Below are 20,034 nucleotides of genomic sequence, written 5' to 3'. Positions count from 1 at the left end.
CGGTAAAAAAAAAAAATCAATAAGAGTCTGCTGTAATAGTAGCATTTGGATGTGTGAGTCCATTGCTATCAATGAGAAGCCTTGCTATCTATTTTCTTGCATGCATTTAATTTTCCCCTTTTCTCTCCCTAGCAGGATGTTACGGCTTGCTACATTGTATTCTAAACAAACAATGAAATAATTCAGCTGTAAAACTGTTCTCCGAGTTAATGGCCTTTTTGGTATTTTATTTTATTCAGCATTACCAATAATTAAAAGATTAGAATGCTTTTCCTGTCATGATACACCTAAAGGAGCTGAGGGAAGCACATATTTGATATAAACAAAGAAACATATAATCAGTAAATATTCATGATTAGTAAATCACTTCCCTTTTAAGAATAAAAAAATAATAATTATTTAAGACAAAGTCCCATACAAAGGTAGAGGTACAGACTGTAATGGGTGGATGGTTTAACAGGCAATCCATAACAATTCCAAGTGTCTTTTGCTTCTTTCTACCTGACTTGTAAAATTATATCATTAAACAATGTACGTGACATAAATATGAAGTCTCCTATGCCTAATTACTGCTTAAAAGATACAGCATTACCAAATTGTAATTACCCCTCTAAAAGTCAAGTTTTCATCATCACTCAAGAGAAATTTCTTATATGAAAATTATTGCTGGCTTCTCAGGAACATTAGTGATATAATGAACACATCCCGAGCTTTTACGGATGTATGAAGAGTTACAAAGATTCAAAATTCAACAGATATTCAAGATGTAGTCATTTCTTATACTTGATATTTGTGGGATAAAAAAAGTATTCCAGATACAATGAGGGTAGAGAAAGTCGTATTTATCACGATACAATGCTTGTTGACATATTCCTGGGTGAACTGGTAACTTACCTACTGATTATGGCTTTCAAATTTACAACGACATTGCCTCTGCTTAGTAACCCCAAGAACTTCAGAGGAATACTTTGGGGGCAATAGAGGAATGCATCCTGTTCTAGCCTCATCTAATCATAGCAGATAACAAAGTACTCTTTAATGCTTTGTTTACAAATGTTCCTCAGGATCTTTGAATGATTTATTGGATGGTGCAAGGCAGCCCAAACTTTGTACAGCTCTGAATAAATTGTTCTGACTTTGTAAAACTTGATATTGCTGTGTTTCCTAAAGTATACATATTATAGAAATCCTCCAGGATATGCAGCAAATCTCTAGAGAATATTCTTCTGCTCTAATTGCCAAACAAGGGAACTAATTCTGCATTCAGACTTATTCATGATACACTGTGGTGAGGTCCGAAGACAACATTCGGAGGTTTAATATATTCTTGGGAATCCAGAGGCAGAAAGTCTGTTGCCTACCAAGACAGAACTTTTAAAGTCGGTAAAACTGTGTGATGGTTTATAAAATCAGAAATAAGGATTTACTCCTGGGTAGAGGAGAGTGGTCAAGGACTATAATCTCCTTATGTTACACAGGATGGACACCTGGTTCATTGAAGTTAAATGATAGCTGCAAAGCTACCCAACCAGCTAGTTCCTGCTGGGATTAGAATCTGACTACCCCTATTTTGCGTTTTATGATGAAAAAATAACTCAACAGATTTTTCAATGCAAGTACAAATGTTCTGACTAATCCCTATTTTCTTCACATTGGGATGATACTGTTGCCGTGTTCCTTGCTTGTTTGCAGCAGTATTTTTATCCAATCTGGATACAATGCAATTGCATTTGAGGTTTGGCAGGCTGCCCTTTTGGCTTAGCAGAGTTGATCAAAGGTTGCCAAATACCACAGTAGTTCATATTTATTTTCTGTTTTATGACATTTCCCCCCCAAACCCACTGTTCTTTTCCTCAGCAAACCATCAATCAATTCTAGAAAAAACACGACTTCTTCAATGGGTTGCCAAATTTGTCTTTCGCTGCAGACAGTATACCTTTTGTGAACAGAAATACATTTTAATAGGTCAAATCTAGGAAGGAAATATCAAATTTTAGAATATGTTTACATATATTTGTAAACAATGCATGTGTATGTATGTATATTCACATATATAAACATATGGTCACATAAAGACACACACATTCATTAATGAACAATCTACAACAAAACTGCAATGTTTCTATTAAAATTTGTTTTTTTATCTAAGATCTAAAATCAGGTTGATATTTTTTATTTATTATCCTTTCTAAGGTTTGTTGCTGTTGGCAGTTCATTTTTTCCAGCAATTTAGATCTCCAGTTATAAATAAAACATAACTCTGGTGGTGTAATCTAATGTTGACAAACTTGTGGCTTAGAAGGTATTTGAAGTTTATATAATCACTGTTTTCTGAAAACATGTTTCTAAGTCACGCTCCAACACAAATGAGACAATTAGTTACTATTTTAGATCAGGAATATCTGCTGAACACTTTTGCCCAGTGAAATATTGACTGTGTGTGGTTCCCTCTGCCAGAGCTGTTATGGAAGCAAAGAGCTATTCTTCCATTGTCCACACAGTTCCTATAGCTTGCATGAACTCATTAACATAATTAAATAGCTGCTTTAACAATTAGGAGCTCTGTCTCTTGGTTTATACTATGGCCTGCTGTGTACGAGTTCTTGCTATGCAATTAATCTTTATTTATTTTTATCTTTGTCACCTTCTAAACGGCAGTGTTTTTTTTTTTAATTCTTCTCTCATACATACACTTCCCCTCCAACCACTCCTCCCAGTCTGCCCTACACACCTATTTTCACCTTCAGATCCACCTTCATTTAATCTTATGTACAGAATTTCTGTTTTGAAAATCCTAAATATAACAATAAGATAATTCCTCCTACTGTGCTACATTTGATGAAACAAGTAACTTCAATGCTTTTGCACAATTTCTAAGTATAGCACATGCTCATCTATTGATTTTTTTTTTTAATTTTCAAATGTTGGCAGCAAACATGCATGAGCAGGAGAAAGGTTATCTAGTTTACAAGAAGGAAATGAGAGACACTGTCCACTTATAAGTAAAATAATTCATAAATCTAGTTTCTCCTCTCCTCAAATACATAAAGAACTAATTAAAAATATATTGGGTTGAAGGGGAGGGGAGATGCAGGGAGGGTAGCAGAGAAAAAATATAGAGCTCAATAAAAAATCAATATATAAAAACAAAAGAACAAAAGCAGAAACAAAAATAAAAAAAAAACTAATAAGAAACACATTATTTTATCTCACTAACATCATGGTAAACTCTACCTTATTACCTATACATCAAACATAATCAGTTCATCACTGAAGCTCAGAATTATAGAGTCTGTTCAGCAGATTGAAAATAGGCCATCCTCTGGCACAGAATTATGGCTCCATTGTTAATCCACTTGCTGTGCAGGCATGAGGAACAGAGAGTTTATACCCCCTTCCCAACAATGCCTGTTGGGATTGGTAGCCCACTTATAATTTCAGCGTTTGGATGACAGATACCTAGGATTCTTTGAGCAAGCTTATTAACAATAATAGACTCATCAGTGAGCTCTAGGTTCTTTTGAAAGATAAGAAATTGAATCTTGATGTCAAACTCAGACCTTCACACGTATGCGTGGGTGTCCACGCATGTACACACACACAGTATACGTGTGGAGTATAAATGTGTAGATGTTCACATGTGTGAATGTGGGCAACCGTGTGCCACAGAGCACATGGGAGGTCAGATGAGCTCTTTTGGTGTTGCTGCTTTCGTTGCACTTTGTCTGACACGGGATCTCTTGTTATATATATATATCAAGCATATATATATATAGCTGGCCTGCGATTTCAGGTTACCTCCCATCTCATCATAGTAGCTCTGGGATTACAGACCCACACTACAAGAGCAGACTTGATGTTTTAAGAAGTTAAAATCCATTCTTCACAATAGATTGCAAGTACTTTATCCCCTGAGCCATCTATTCTTCAAAGTTTGCAACAAAGAAAAGTTTCTTTGCTCCAATAAAAAAGCAAAATTTTACTAAAACAGTGCACATATGGATATTATGAATACTGATTTCAATTATTCTCTCATAGCCACCAGGGTCCTACATCCACTAGAGGAAACTAAACAGAAAGAGGTATTTCTGCTATTTTAGAGAGAAATACTAATTGACACAAGGCCCAAAATCATTGACTTAAGAAAAAAAAATCCTGCTAATGAGGCCCCCATAGTCCTATATTAAAGAGCTTCCTAAGTGTCAAGTGTATTATTGTCAAGAATTTGAAACCACAAGGGAAATAAATAATAAAGACACTTTACAGAATGCTGTCATTTAGCTCTCATAATAATGCTATTTTTTTCTTCAGCTTAAATATTAAATCAAATTTTAATAGCTACCACCTTGAATGTGCTTTTGCTCATTGGCATTTAATTCCCAGGCATATTTTCCCTGCCTCCTCCACTCTGCTCTCTTTTACAAAGTTTGCAACACAAAATATCTTCACAAACTTAGGGAAGTTGTCATGACATGTAATAAAATTTAATACATATGCTCATGGAACAATCCTTGTCTTAGAAGAAAATTATTCATGTAAGTAGGAGAGTGAAATTAAAAAAAAATAATAATTTATGCCTTTTATTTTGTATGCAAGTGTTTTGTCTCTATATGTACTTATGTGAGGGGACAGAAAACTGTGTTTGATCTACTGGAACTGAAGTTCATCATGTGGGTGCTGGGAACCAAGCATGGGTCCTCTGCAACCTCAAGAAAGCATATTTAACAAATGGTGCTGGCAAACTGGATATCAACATGTAGAAGAATGAAAATAGACCCATATCTATCACCTTGCACAAAAACAAGTCCAAGTGGATCAAAGACCTCAACATAAAGCCAGTCACACTGAACCTTATAGAAGAGAAAGTGGGAAGTACACTTGAACGCATTGGCACAGGAGACCATTTCCTAAATATAACCTCAGTAGCACAGACACTGAAGGAAACAATTAATAAATGGGACCTCCTGGAACTGAAAAGCTTCTGTAAAACAAAGAATACTGACAACAGGAGAAAACGACAGCCTACAGAATGGGAAAATATCTTCACTAACCCCACATCAGACAGAGGTCTAATCTCCAACATAGATGAAGAACTCAAGAAATTGGTCATCAAAGGAATGAATAATCCAATAAAAAAATGAGTACAGACCTAAACAGAGAACTCTCAAAAGAGGAATCTAAAATGACTGAAAGACACTTAAGGAAATGTTCAACGTCCTTAGTAATCAGAGAAATGCAAATCAAAATGACTCTGAGATTCCATCTTAACACCTGTAAGAATGGCCAAGATCAAAAACACTGATGACAATTTATGCTGAAGAGTTTGTGGGGAAAAGGGAACATTTCTGCATTACTGGTGGGAATGCAAGCTGGTACAGCCCCTTTGGATGTCAGTGTGGTGATTTCTCAGAAAATTAGGAAATAACCTTCCTCAAGACCCAGTAATAGCCAAAGGATGCTCAATTGTGCCACAAGGATATATGCTCAACTATGTTCATAGCAGTTTTGTTTGTCATAGTCAGAACCTGGAAACAACCCCTCGACTGAAGAATGGATAAGAAAAATGTGGTACATTTACACAATGAAGTACTACACAGCAGAAAAAAATAACATCTTGAATTTTGCAGGAAAATGGATGGACCTAGAAACCACTATTTTGAATGAGGTAACCAAGATGCAGAAAGACAATTATTACATGTACTCACTCATAAGTAGTTTTTAAACATAAAGCAAGAAAACCAGCCTACAAATCACAACCCCAAAGAACTTAGGCAACAATGACCTTGTGGGAGGGTTGAAGGGGAGAGGGGAGAGACAGGGAGAGGAGCAGAGAGAAAAATGTAGAGTTCAATAAAAATCAATAAAAAATGTAAAAAAAAAAAGAGTTTTCTCTTGTTCAAATATATATATATAAAAAAAAAAGAAGCACTTTTAACTACCGAGTCATCTACCAAGCTCGTAAAAAGGTTTTAATGATAAGGAAGAATATGTCAAACTATATACGAAGGACAAAATATAAAACATGAGAAATGACAAATATTTCTAAGAAGCGAGGCAAGGGATTCATCCCCAGCACTGCACCATGTAAATCATGAATGGGGGAAGGGACTGTCACACTTGAAATTCTAGTGCTTGAGAAATAAACTCAAAAGATAGGAGTTCAAATCCATTGTGATTCCATAGTGATACTACGCCAACCTGGGTAACAAGGGAGTCTGTATAAATCAAACAAATTCATAACATTATAAATGAAAATAATTATCAGCATAACAGGTAATAGTAAACTAGACTTAGGGAGAAGCGAACCAAACGAAGAACAATCATAAAGATTCCCTCAGTCCTACCAAATCCTGTTAGGTCAGAAGAAATCTTGTATTTATGAGATGTTATAGACACTGATAAATCACTATGTCAAACACTGGATTAAAATCCTCTGAAGATACTCAGTAAGAAATAATTTGCATATAAAATATGTCTGACTTGTCCAGGAGCAACTAATTTTCTATTCTGATTGCATAGCCTAAGGCACTGATGGAGCCTGGGGGTATTTAAAATAGTACAGGAAGGAAAAAGAGCAAGCGAGTGTCATAAAAAATGGTACAGATCACAGCAGAGAAGTATGAAAGACAATCAGGTTAAACACAGGAAAAGACTAAGCTCGTGACTTAAATGATCACAGTCTATTTAGTTGCAGGGTCAAGAGTAGTATTTAAGAAAAAATAATGAAGAGGTTCATCAGTTGATTTCTTTTCGTTAAACCATTTTTATTCTGTAACAGCCACATGGTTGTATAACTACCTTTTATTTAAAATTTCATTGACAATCTTGAGAGATAAATAGCATTTCCTCCTTGGACAGCCAAACTGTTCTTTCTATAGCAAAAATCAATATAGTTCTTCATGCCCTTGAATGGAGTTTTCTCATCAGTAGTTGTTGCTTTTGGCTTTACTGACAGGCAATGATGAACGTAGCCGATGATGGTTGTGTAGGTAGGTCATCAAAAACACCTGTTGTTTCTACTTCTTGAGTGAAAACTCATTGTCATGGTCTGATGCAAGTAATGGAGGTGGTGGGAATGGGCACTTGAAGATATTCTGATACATACACTCTTAAGAGCCTCTCCCATTGAAAAGCAAGGTAGCATCAGATTTAGCCATGGACAAAACAGGTATGAATTAAAGTCAAGTCTTATCTGTTGTAAATGGAGCGGGCTTACACCTGGCTGGCGGGCTGCTTGTTGTCCTGGCCACCTAGCTCACTTATGCCAAAAATAATCACATGGAGATCTGTATTAATTAAATTGCTGTCTGGCTCATTAGTTCTAGCCTCTTATTGGATAACTCTCACATCTTGATTTAACCCATTTTTAATAATCTGTATGTCACCACAAGCTCGTGGCTTACCAGGAAAGATTCAGCATGTCTGACCTGGCAGCTTCATGGTGGGCAGCTCTCTCTGACTCTGCTTTCTTCTTCCCAGAATTCTGTTCTGTCTTCCCTGCCTACCTGAGGTTTCCCTATCAACTAGGTCAAGGCAGCCTCTTTATTCAACCAATGAAAGCAACACATAGAAAGAAGACCCTCCTACACCACTTATCTTGTCACCATTTAACCAAATGTTAAATCATGTTAAGACCACATAATTTTAAATGTAAAGGTAAACATCTAATTGCCACACATGGATAAACCCTGAAAACTTCTGAATGATTAATGTGGTGGTTCAGTGTTATTCTTATAGATAATGATGAGATATTTCCCTTTTTCTCCATTATTTGTAAAGAATAAATGTTTAGTGTTACCTAGGATCTCCTACATGACAAATTATCCTTTAATTGTTCTTAGGAAAATAACAAGGATACGTACTTCTTACACATTATCATAAAATGGTGTTGTAAAAATAGCCTCTGGTCTAGGAAATGATGTAAATAAAATCAAGCTGACTTATCCAAGATGTCTACACTCCTGCTCTTGGGTATATCTAATTTTCATTCCAAAAACTGTGTCTAAAAGCATTGCACTTAAAAGCCTACAACAAATTCTCTTTAAATAAGCCAGGCTCTTAAAAAAACATAACAAAACAAAAATCAAGCAAACCATTAAAAACTTCTGAAGCTAAATTCTAAAACAATAAATTTTACTAGAAGAACACAGTGCTTGAAATACCAGAAGATGAGTGGTACATATGGCAAGAAAGCTGCCAACAGCTTGGGAGAAGTGAGCAAGGCAGCCATATTGAGGTATCAAAAGCAACACACAGATAAAATGATATCAAAAACTGACATGCCAATGAGGATGAGAGACCTCTCGCAGGGTTACAGTCCTGAGTAAAGAACTATGAGTAATGATGATTGTTGAAGGCAGGAATCCATCTTCTCCAAGAGGAGTCACCTGATAGGTTAGCCAGTCCCAGCCGGTCAGCTCTAAACATATATGAGCAACACTAAATGATGTCAGTGTGATTGATTGACTGATTGCATGTGCAGTATGTATTACATGTATTATATATGTTATAGAATACATATGATATAAGCTATAATTAAAGAATAGGAAGCAATAAATTTGAGAACAAATAGAAAGGACACAGTAGGAATTTGAGGTAGGAGAAGGAAAGGAAGAAAATACAGTACACACATATGAAATAATCCAAAATAAACTCAGCAAAAAGGTACAAATGCTACTAAGTTGTACTTACTGTCACAAGATATAACAGATAATGTGGGCATCAACTTCTGCTAAATCAACACAAGCACTTTTTAAGAAAGAACTGTTTTAAAAAATGTAATATTTACAAAGGAGTATTTTGCAACTAGATGAGCTTTCTTTGAGAGTTACTAACTTCTCTGTGAGCAATGTCAAAGAGTATCCATGGATATTTAAGGCATTTTGTATTCTTAAGGAAATAATAATTTTTCAGAAGGGACTATATCTATCAGGTATTTAATATGCAACCTCTCCAGAACACAGCATTCTGACACTAAGATAATGAGGATATCCATAAAAACCAAACTAAAGCTAAATCCACTCAACTTCAACAGGATTTGGATCAAGTAAGAGCATAATAACTTCTAACACTCACTACTTATAGCATTGATGTTCTTTCCATTTCAACATTTGCTATTTTCAGACAAAATGCTAAAATTGGGATTTTTTTTTTTTTTTTTTTTTTTTTTTTTTTTTTTGCCAGAAGAGTATTTTAAAACGTCATAAGATTTCTGGTTTCAAGCTAGCTCCCAGCATTTAGTTACCACTACAAAACCAGGCCACATTATAACATTTATGAAAAGAACAGACAGACTGGAAGAAGACAGGCCTCTGCATGTGTCTCAGAACTGCTAAAGTACTTTCACCAATATTTTCAGTTCTGAAAAACATTAATTTTTTTCTAGTTTGTTAAGCATTATTCCTGCTCCCTGATAATAAATATCATTTCCATTGGTTGTTAAAAGAATTAGAACATTTTAGATTTGAAGATGAATGCAAATTGTTCCTCCTCATTCCTTCTAAATTGCAGATAGGAAAGAGTAATTTGAAAAAGAATAATCCAGAGAATGTGAAAGGAATATTTCTCTCTCTTCACCCCTTCTTTCTTTCTCTCCTCCTCTCTTTCCTTTCTCCCTTCCCTGTCTCTGTTTCATTCCCTTTGGTGTTTTCTAGCACTATATAAAAGTTGAGACCTTAATTACACACTAAAAGTGAATTAGATAGTTTAGAACTAATTTTTAAATTGTCTTTAATTAGTAGAATTATTAATTTAATATTAACTATTTATTATATTGTAACAAAACTGTATTGGCAATTTTATAATCATTCATTAATTTATTAAATTGATTTTGTTTTGTATTGGTAAATAACTGATTGCAAAATATATGTTTAGGGTGTCAGACAACAATTTTACTTGGAAATGAAGTAAGCATATACAAATAAATACTTGATGTTTAATAAATAAATACATAAAAATTTCACTAATCTACAGGATAGAGAGATGCCATATTAAGCTAGCATACATGTTAAAGAACAAGCTCTTGAAATCTTACTTCACTGAAGCATGCTTCTGGGCAACCAGAGTCTTTACACCATAGGTTGTCACTGTGACTTTTTGAACTGTCTATGATTCAGTTTCTTGGTCAAAAAGCAAGATATGTATAGAAGTAAAAATATCTCAAAAATACATGCAACTTTGCACCACCTTATTTATTTATAATACTGCATTTTATGTGTAGCTTTTGTGTTATAGGAAGTATAGTTTTGTTTGATTTTGTTATTTAATTATTTGGCTTGTTTTTAATAGAAAATTTTAGTATACACATTAGGACTCTACTAGCCTGAATTTAATTATTTTCTGCCACTGTTATCCAAAACTGGGATTATGGTTATACCACTATGCAACTCATGTTGCTGATGTTTTAATTTAAATATTTTAATCATGTTTCTAATATAAAGACTGCTTATTTTAATTTAATGTTTATTGACTTATTTGGATTTTTTGTTTTTATGTTTTTTTTTTGGGGGGGGGGAATCAGTGATTCATTATGGCAGGGCAGAAAATTGCTATGCCAACAAGCCAGGCCTTAAACTTATAAAATTTACTTGCCTCTGCCTCCAGGGTGCTGCATTTAAACATGATACATTTCTGATTTAATTGAAGTTTTTAAAAATAAAACTTTGCACTGAAGAGCCATTAAAAACAACCAGCTCAAATCTTGCTCATTGAGGCACAGTATCAGAGGAAAATCTCGTTAAAGCGTGAGATTGTTTGAGACAGAATACTTAACATCTTACTATTCTTTGCTTGTATGTTGTAAATGCCACCCAAGCTGAACACAGAAGGTGGACGATTTCTTGGTCTCTGTCAGAGCAGTGATGATTTGTTTCTGAAGGAAAGAGTTTGGAACAAAATGCTCTCAATATGTATGATTACACAAAAATAAACCATAAAAAAAAGGAATCTTGGTAGGGTAGCTGAGGGCAACACACTATTCAGCTCAGTTGCTCAAACTGAGCACAGGGAAAATATAAAGAGCTCAAATGACCACATCATATTTAAACTACGTTTAAGAAAATCCTCAGTGAACCATAGCTTTGGGAAATTCTGCTGGGTATTCAAATCACAGAGTAGTTACCTGACAAACTCTGACTAGTTTATTTCACTGCCTCAAATAGCTTCTCAAGTCCTTCTGCCCAAAGTAATCGATACGGGAAACAGCAAAAACAGCTTTCCATATACATTTTGGTAAATTATTCCTTACTAAATGAGTAATCTTGGAAAGGCCTTCAAAAATATGATAGATTTATGACTAATGACCTCTACCGCTCAGGTAAATTAAACATATTTACTTAAGTCTTATAATAAGAAAAATAGGAATGTCTTTTAATTGTAAGGTTTTTAATTGATAAAAACAATTCTTAGATTTCTCAGTAATTTTACACTTGAGTTAATTAAGGAGAGCAACTATTATTTCCTTTAAAACATGTAGTTGATTTTTTTCTGACATTTTAACTCATCAGGAAGGGCAAACACACGGTCAATCAAAAAAGTTGTTCTTACTACTTAATAAAAAGGTAACCTAACTGTTACTCTTTATTGTAAGGAAAGCCAAGGTAAGTCATTTCAAAATAACTATGAAATTTATAAATGATGGGAGAAATTTTGGTTTTCTTGAGACAGGGTTTCTCTGTGGAGCTTCGCCTATCCTGAACTTACTTTGTAGATCAGACTGGTGTTGAACTCACAGAGGGCTGCCTGTCTTTTGCTCACAAATGCTGGCATTAAAGGTGTGAGCCACCAACTCCCCAGGAAATTTCTTTAATATTTGATTTTTTGCAGTAATCTACATTGTAAATATTTACGTTGAAATATTTTTCTGATCTTTCAAGGATAATGTATTCTGTCATACAAAAAAAAAAGCATCCTGTATTCTGTATACCCTGTTAGATACAATTTCAAGGGAAAAGCAGAAGGCCAGTTAATTATCTGCTCTAATCTCTGCAGGTTTATTTTTGTTGTTTTTGTCCCACTCATTGGGTATTACAAGGATTTCCCCTCTGATAATGATATTCTGTTGATCAAGTATGTATACTAAGTTCTAATTATAGAGTGAATTAAAATTAAAGTGTGGTTTTAGTTATTTATATTTTGCAAACTTTTTACATCTCTAGTGACCTTGAATTCTCTGCTACTCAGTAGTAAGTTACAGGAGAAAATGTTCATATTTTATACTCCACAAGCCTTTTAGATCTCTTGTGACCAGGAAGTTCTCAGTTACACGTGGACATGTTCATCTCCATTTTGGACAGCCAAAAGCTGTGCTTTTCCACCAGATAAATAAGTACAATAATGTTTTCTTACAGAAATCTTTCTTAGACTTCTGGATTAGGGGGAAAAATGAAGATACTTCAGGGGATCAGAAAGTAATAGGCGACAAGAGGAATATTGAATCATGGAAAAAGAGGAGTTATTCCGTTTGAAACTTACAGAATAATAGGGTTTGTATAAACATAAGCTAAACGGACCATTTTATATCCCTCTGAGATTTTCTCGAAAGTCAGACTCCTCAGAGTCATACTTCACTAGCAATGGTATAACATAACTTCCACCAAATACTTAGTCAGTTCTCACAGGAAAACGACAGTGTCAAACAGCAGCTGTAACAGAATAGGTCAGACCATTTATACTCTGGAATAAATGAGTCTGGAATAATAAATTGTTGCAGATTATAATAAAATGAGGAGTTCCCACAGCAGTAAATGATGCAGGGAAAAAAAAACTATTTTTTTTCAATGACTCAGTCTAGTTTTATACCAGTTCTCCAAAGTCAATGTTCTGTTTTCCAAAATTACAAAGGGGAATTTTTCTAGTTGTTCCTTTGTGGAAGAGATCTCGCTCATGGGAAGACACTGTGGCTCATCATTTCCCAGTGTACTGGAATATCATTATTAATAAAGTTAACATTGCATATAAAATATTTAGCTACGAAAACACTTATTTTGCCTAGAGAAGTCTTTTCTATTACACATTTATTTTCACAAATTTCTTACCATTTGTCCATGTGATTTTTATGCCAACAGACTATCCTTTGAAAAAAAATATCAATGAGATGTTGATAATGTTTCTTTCATTACTGAATTTGTGCCTCAATCTGTATGGCAATTTTCAGCATGCAAGCACAATTCAGCAGGCTTCAGCTCAATGGTTCATTGAACTATCTAAGTGGTTTTCTGGGCAAAAGCACAGTTTGCATATAAATAATTGTTAATATTTTCTATCTACATAGAGGTAGGATATGTTCATTCTTTTCCCCAGATTACAGATTCTAGTTCTCAAGAATACTTTTATTTTCTCGTATGCAAAATGATTAATGGAAATCATATCTCTGCCTTTACCAGTTCTGATTAAGTTAAAGTAAAATTAAATTTGCATGTTTAATGAATTAAAATATTGAAAGAATTAAAGTATATCAAAGAATATTATTACTTTTCATGCATTTCATAATTCACTACAATAATAGATGTTTTGACTCAATTTAAAATATCTTAGTCATTTAAAATCATTAATTTAGTGTAATCTTCATTATTAATTTTAAAGGTTATCAATTAAATAAAGATGAAAAGATTCCCTATATTGTGACTGAATATGAACTACCATATAAGTATCTTTAGGCAATTATTGTCTTACTACAGTAGAAAACTGCAGTACAAAATAATAATAGATGCATTAGATAGCTTACAAAATTTGGATTACTTAGTATCTATGCATTTGGGACAATGAAAAATTTCAAGTTCACTAAATTTTTACAACATCCACCCCATTTATGATCTTTGGGAGCATATAAAGAGGTCGGTCCTGGAGACCCGAAGCTGCAGAATCTCCATAACATCGGGCACCAACAGGATATCTTAAGAGTCTTCGTGAGGGACCAACATCGCTAGTCAAACCAGACCAACGTCTTTTTACAAAGAACACTTCCAAGTAAAGGTCCATGGACAAATGGGTTTACTGACTACATTATAGATGTGAATCACATGATAGACTAAATGTAATTCAAAACCACCTCCTTTAGCTAAGATCTTTTCAACAAACTTTAAATTCATTTTTACTCAATAAATATAGATTTAGAAATAAGTTTTAACTTATTTATTCATTTTACATATCAACCTCAATTTTTGTTCCCTCCTCTCCTCCCGTTCCCTAACCCCATCTTCCTTCTTCCCCCATCAACTCTTCCTCTGTCTTCACTCAGAAGGGGTAAGGTCTCCCATGAGTCAGCAAAGAATGGCTTATCAAGTTAAGGCAGAACCAAACTCCTCCCCCTTGCATCAAGGCTGGGTCAGACATCACATCATACGGAAGTGGTTCTAAAGAGCCAGCTCATGCATCAGGGACAGGCTTTGGTCCCACTGATAGGAGCCCCACAAAAAGGCCAACCTTAAAGGAGACTGTGTGTTGGTTCCCCAGCTGCCTAGACCCGAATAATTACATCGGAACTATATTAATTACAATACAGTTTTGCCGATGGCTCAGGAATATTGCTAGTTAGCTCTTACATCATAAACTAACCCATTTCTATTAATCTATGTATCACCATGAGACTGTGGCCTTCCAGTACGGTTCTGGTGTCTTTGTCTTCTGGCAGTTACATAATGTCTCTGTGAGTCTGCCTTTTTTCTCCTTGTTTAGTTTAGTTTTTCCACCTAACTCTATTCTGCCCTGCTGTAGGCCAAAGTAGCTTCTTTATTAACCAATGGTAATAAAACATTCATAGCACTGGGCAGGGGTGGCACATGCTTTTAATCCCAGCACTCAGGAGGCAGAGGTAGGCAGATCTCTGTGAGTTTGAGGTCAGCCTGGTCTACTAGATCTAGTTCCAGGATAGGAACCAAAAGCTATGGAGAAACCCTGTCTCGAAAATAAAAAAAAAAAAAAAAAAAAGAAAAAGAAAAGAGAAAAACATATTCATAACATACATAAGGGAATCCCATATCAGAACAAGCTACACAGCAGTCATCCAGATGAAGAGAGCCTAGCTTCATCTCTTGTTGGCCCCCTAGCTGGCAGTCCAGAGTCTATGAGCTCACACAATTCAGGTCAACTGTCTCTGAGGTTTCTGCATCATGAACTTGACCCCCCACTTGCTCATTTAATGACTCCTCCTTCTCTCCAACTTGGCTCCCAGTGTTTGGCCCAGTGCTTGCTTACATGGTCATGGATTGGTAGAGTTAGCCTATTAAAATAGCAATCTTCCCCAAAGCAATCTACAGATTCAATACAATTCCCATCAGAATTCCAACACAATTCTTCTCAGACCTTAAAAGAGCAAACAACCCAGGATAGCTAAAACAATCCTGTATAATCAAGGAATTTCTAGAAGTTTCACCATCCTTGACTTCAAGATCTACTCTAGAGGTATAGTAATAAAAACCCACATGGTATAAAAACAGACACATGGATCAATGGAATTAAATCAAAGACCCTAACATAAGTCTACACACCTTTGAAAAACTGATTATGATGAAGAAGCTCAAAATATACATTAAAAAAAAACACCTTTAACAAATGGTGCTTGCATAACTGGATGACAGCATGAAGAAGAATGAAAATACATCAGTATCTCTCGCCCTGAACAAAACTCAAGTTTAAGTAGATCAAAGTCCTCAACATATAAATCCAATTGCATTGTACCTGATAGAAAAGAAACTGGGAAGTAGCCTTGGACACACAGAAGACCACTTCCTAAAGATAACAACAGTAGCACAGACACTGAGAACAGCAAGTAATAAAGGGAACCTCCTGAAATTGAAAAGTGTAAGGCAAAGGACACCATCAATAAGACAGAATGGCAGCCTACAAGATGGGAAAAGGTCTTCACCATCTCCACATCAGACAGAGGACTGATCTCCAAAATATATAAATAACTCAAGAAACTAGACATCAAAATACCAAATAATCCCATTAAAAATGGGGTATATATTTAAATAGAGAAATCTCAACAGAAGAATTTCGAATGGTCAAGATATACTAGAAATCACATTTAAAGAAAGTCTACCTCCACCTTTTAATTTCAATAAAATCTATTTCAAATATTTTTAAAATTTGAAATAATCATATTAATATAATATAATTTTAATAATATAAAAGACAAATTGGTCCAGAATGTTCTTGTTCTCCTAGGGCTGTGACTCCATACTGGATGGATCAGAATGAATACCTTTGCTTTCTTTGGAAATGTCTAATATTCTTAACCATCAGGTTAACCTTTAAGAATGGCTGTAAATTTTATTTTACGGATATTAAGTGGCACCTAAATAAAATGATGCACACATTATGTTTAAAGAATATAATGCATGTTTTTCTTGGGATATACGCTTAGCTTCTTCTCAATGGTAAAGGAAGTACAAAAAGTAGACATGTTACAAAACAAAATATACATGAAGAATGTCTAATCTTTTCACACATCCAATATACTACTCCACATGGATGTAGTGATTCAAGAACTTGGCTGACTGACAAACAGTTTGATACAATTGGTGCCAAAAGAAATCATAAACTATATGTCATCGTGGAAGAAAATAATTCACAGAAAAAAAAACCTCTTAGCTTTTATACATTAGTCACAGGAAAACCTTAGCAAAACCTTATTGCTAATAAATTAAGAAAATATAAAAAAGAAAGAAATAAATTTTAAATATAAAGCGCATTTTGTACCAAATGGAAACCAGAGATTTGACGATGAATTCAGTAAAACCTAAGCAAAAGACAATGGCAGCTAACATTCCATACACATTTTTGTTTTGTTTTGTTTAGTTTTTGATTTTTGAGACAGGGTTTCTCTGTAGCTTTTGGTTCCTGTCCTGGAACTAGCTCTTGTAGACCAGGCTGGCCTCAAACTCACAGAGATCAGCCTGCCTCTGCCTCCCGAGTGCTGGGATTAAAGGAGTGCGCCACCACTGCCCGGCACATTTTATTATACTATAAAGATATTAAGAATCATCTTAAGTTATATTTGAAAAGGACTTAGAACTCTGAGATCAGATTCTATATATTTCACAGAATCTTTTACAAAATATGATAATGTCAGCCAAAGATGTAGAGGGAGCTAGTATCTCACATAAGCCTGACTCTATAAAATCCTTGAACACACAAGATAATGTCTGTTTTGGTATTTGTTCTTGTGGCTTGTGTAGATGCAAAGCAAGAAAGTCTTTGCTAGAAACAGAATATCATTAATTTTGGGGGGAAAGATTTTAACAAGAAATGCGAGACAGATTCTCAGTCTGTACTTATCTGACTACAAGCTTACACAACTTGCTTAATGACAGTTTACTTTCAAAAGTAGCCAAAATAATATATTAAATTGATATCAATACATATTTAGGAGATTAAAACTAGGAAAAACAACACAATTAAAAACTGGCTGGGAATATGGAAAACTTTTTAAAATGCAAGACCTGAGATTTCTCTGAAGATATCGATTACAAGCATGAAGAATGATGAGAGAAAACATACTGTAGAATAAATAAACAGTATTTTAGAAATCCTGAAAAAGATAGATTTATTTAATAAGGCTACTTTTGTTTTAGCATAGCAAGTCAAATTTGTTATATTGGAAATTGATGCCCACAGACATACAAATCCGTATGCTGATGACACAGGGATTCTATTTTCTATGGACTTTTCAGGTGAGTTTGAGAATTCTGAGAAGAGCATATTCTCCTGGATTATCATAGTGGAAAACTTGTAAACATGTGATTCTTTGAAACAACGAGCAGAGGCAGATTCATTCCACAGAGGATCTGCACGAAACTGGAGTGCTAGAAGCATACATATCATTGCTAAGGATACATGAAGCCAGCAACTGCCAAGAAGCAGACTCTTCCCCAAATTGTGTGAAATATGCCCTGTCAGACCTTGAGCTCAGATTTGTGCAGCTAATTATAACTTCCAGCCTCCTAAGTTTATGGCCACTTTTTATTGATTTAACTCTATATCATCTCTCAAAGAAATTCCAAAAATGAGTTCAGAGAGGTCCAGAGACTAAATCTTTTGAGGCACTGTTGAAGAAAAATACTAAAAGGAATACTGTCAGATCATATACCAATATTCCAAGCATTGACTGATGGTGGGGATTTGAATAATGCTGTTGTTGAAGCAAGGGTGAGCTTCAAGTCTGAGCTACAGTTCCAATATACAGCTAACAGGATTGCTGATGGTTAGGACACAGAGTGAAGAAGACAGCTCTCTCTAAATCTGACTCAAATGGGTGACTGCATCATCCATGACAGCCAGTTTACTTAACTTCAGAATACAAAGGCATTGCAAGTAGAAAGGGAATAATGAGTTCATATGTATTCGGTGTTCATGTGTAAACAGAGATATTGTTTCAACTATGAACTGCTGAATAACAGACATATAAATATTCAGGGGCGATGTCTTATAAAAATCAAAAACTTCACCAAATATGGTGACAAACTAAAACAAGGTAAGAGATTTACTTTAGAAATTCAACGTGATAACTAATTTTATCCTAAAACAAAATAATATACGAATTCCCTGATGCCACCACATCAAAAAGTAACAAAACATAACACAGTCAAAAAGAAATGCCTAGAAACTACTAATGACTGTGTTTCTCACAGTATAATCCTACCTTAAATTTACTTCAAAATTTCAGAAACACAGTGTTAATTATGCTTACTCAATTGACTTTCATGGCAAAACCATAAGCATCTATAAACAATATTGCATATCATAAATCATCCAAGAAAAGCACAGTTTCTTAAAAACCTATCAGCTAGTACACAGTGTTCAGAAGAGTAGAACAAAGCTAAAGTAATTTAAATGCCCATAAATCACTGACATGTCTTAGGAAAAATTAATATGATATATTAAGAAAAAGTGATGAAGAATGTAAGGAGTCAGGTTGAAGATAAAATATAACAGAAGCATTTTAAAAATAAAATTGAATTTCATATTCACCCATGTAGATCTATAGTGATTATGATAGTTCCTTGTATATTCATGTTTCACCTAATTAGTAATAAGAATAATGACTTGAGAATTGAAAATAAAGCCTTGTATAATATATGCATACATTATACATATATTATACAAGGCTTTATTATAAACATATATACATACAATATATATGCTGTATATTTATATACAGCATGAAAGTGAGCATGTCACATCTATATTCATTACAGCTAATCTCAGGTTTCATATGCAGTCATATAAAGAATCTATTATTAATATCTTGAATAGTTAGATAAAAATCCAAAACTAAAAGTTTGCATGTCATAGTACTATTTCTGTGATATGTAGAATAGACACCCAGTTGGAAAAACTGAAATGATTGGTCTTTATTGACTTGCTAAGATGGGAAGATTTAACTATAAAAGAGAGGGGTAAAGTATTACGGATGATAGCCAGACACTCTTATTAGCTTTAGTGGTGGTTCTATGACTGTTTCTTTTGGAAAAACAAAAGGTGTATAATGAAAAGAATATATTTCTTAAATAATTATATTAATTATAATTTTCATACAGTAAATTTAACTGCATGAAATTATAGTTAATATAATTATTAAGTAAAATAAGGATAAGCAATGGAGTAACAGTGAAAATGTTGACTTGTTTTATAATTCTGTGGTTCTGCAATTATTTTATACATATATGCGCTTACTGTGAAAAGAACATGAAGATGCTAAGTCATGAGTTAGGATCCAGTGGGTACTAAAACTAGACCTGCTTCCCTAATTGTCTATGTCTATTCAGTAAAATGGTTGGACTGCTTTGGTGAATCTTAAATATATACACTTTCTATATGACAAACTCCTAAATTCTAAGAAATATATAAATCAATTCAGATGCAATAAGAGTCAGTTAAATAATTGGTTATTTGTTACAGTTGGACACATTTAAATTTCAGAGTGAAAATTTCTCATGAGAAGGAGATTGTGGATAAAAGGTATTTAGATATATTTGAGGTACAGAGTATTTAGTTTTTATTAAGCTTCAGCTTTCAAAATTATAATTTCCATAT

General features: G+C 34.3%; 1 protein-coding gene across 6 annotated transcripts in view; it reads right to left on the bottom strand.

Moving 5' to 3' along the window:
• Window positions 1–20,034, bottom strand: part of Pcdh9 (protocadherin 9) — an 814,591-nt gene that overhangs the window by 435,882 nt on the left and 358,675 nt on the right. The gene's annotated exons all lie outside the window — the stretch shown is intronic.

This window comes from Chionomys nivalis, chromosome 12 (genome assembly GCF_950005125.1).
Source record: "Chionomys nivalis chromosome 12, mChiNiv1.1, whole genome shotgun sequence".
Lineage (NCBI taxonomy): Eukaryota > Metazoa > Chordata > Mammalia > Rodentia > Cricetidae > Chionomys > Chionomys nivalis.
Note: the sequence above shows the minus strand (reverse complement) of the source record. Positions and strands in the feature narration are given on the sequence as shown.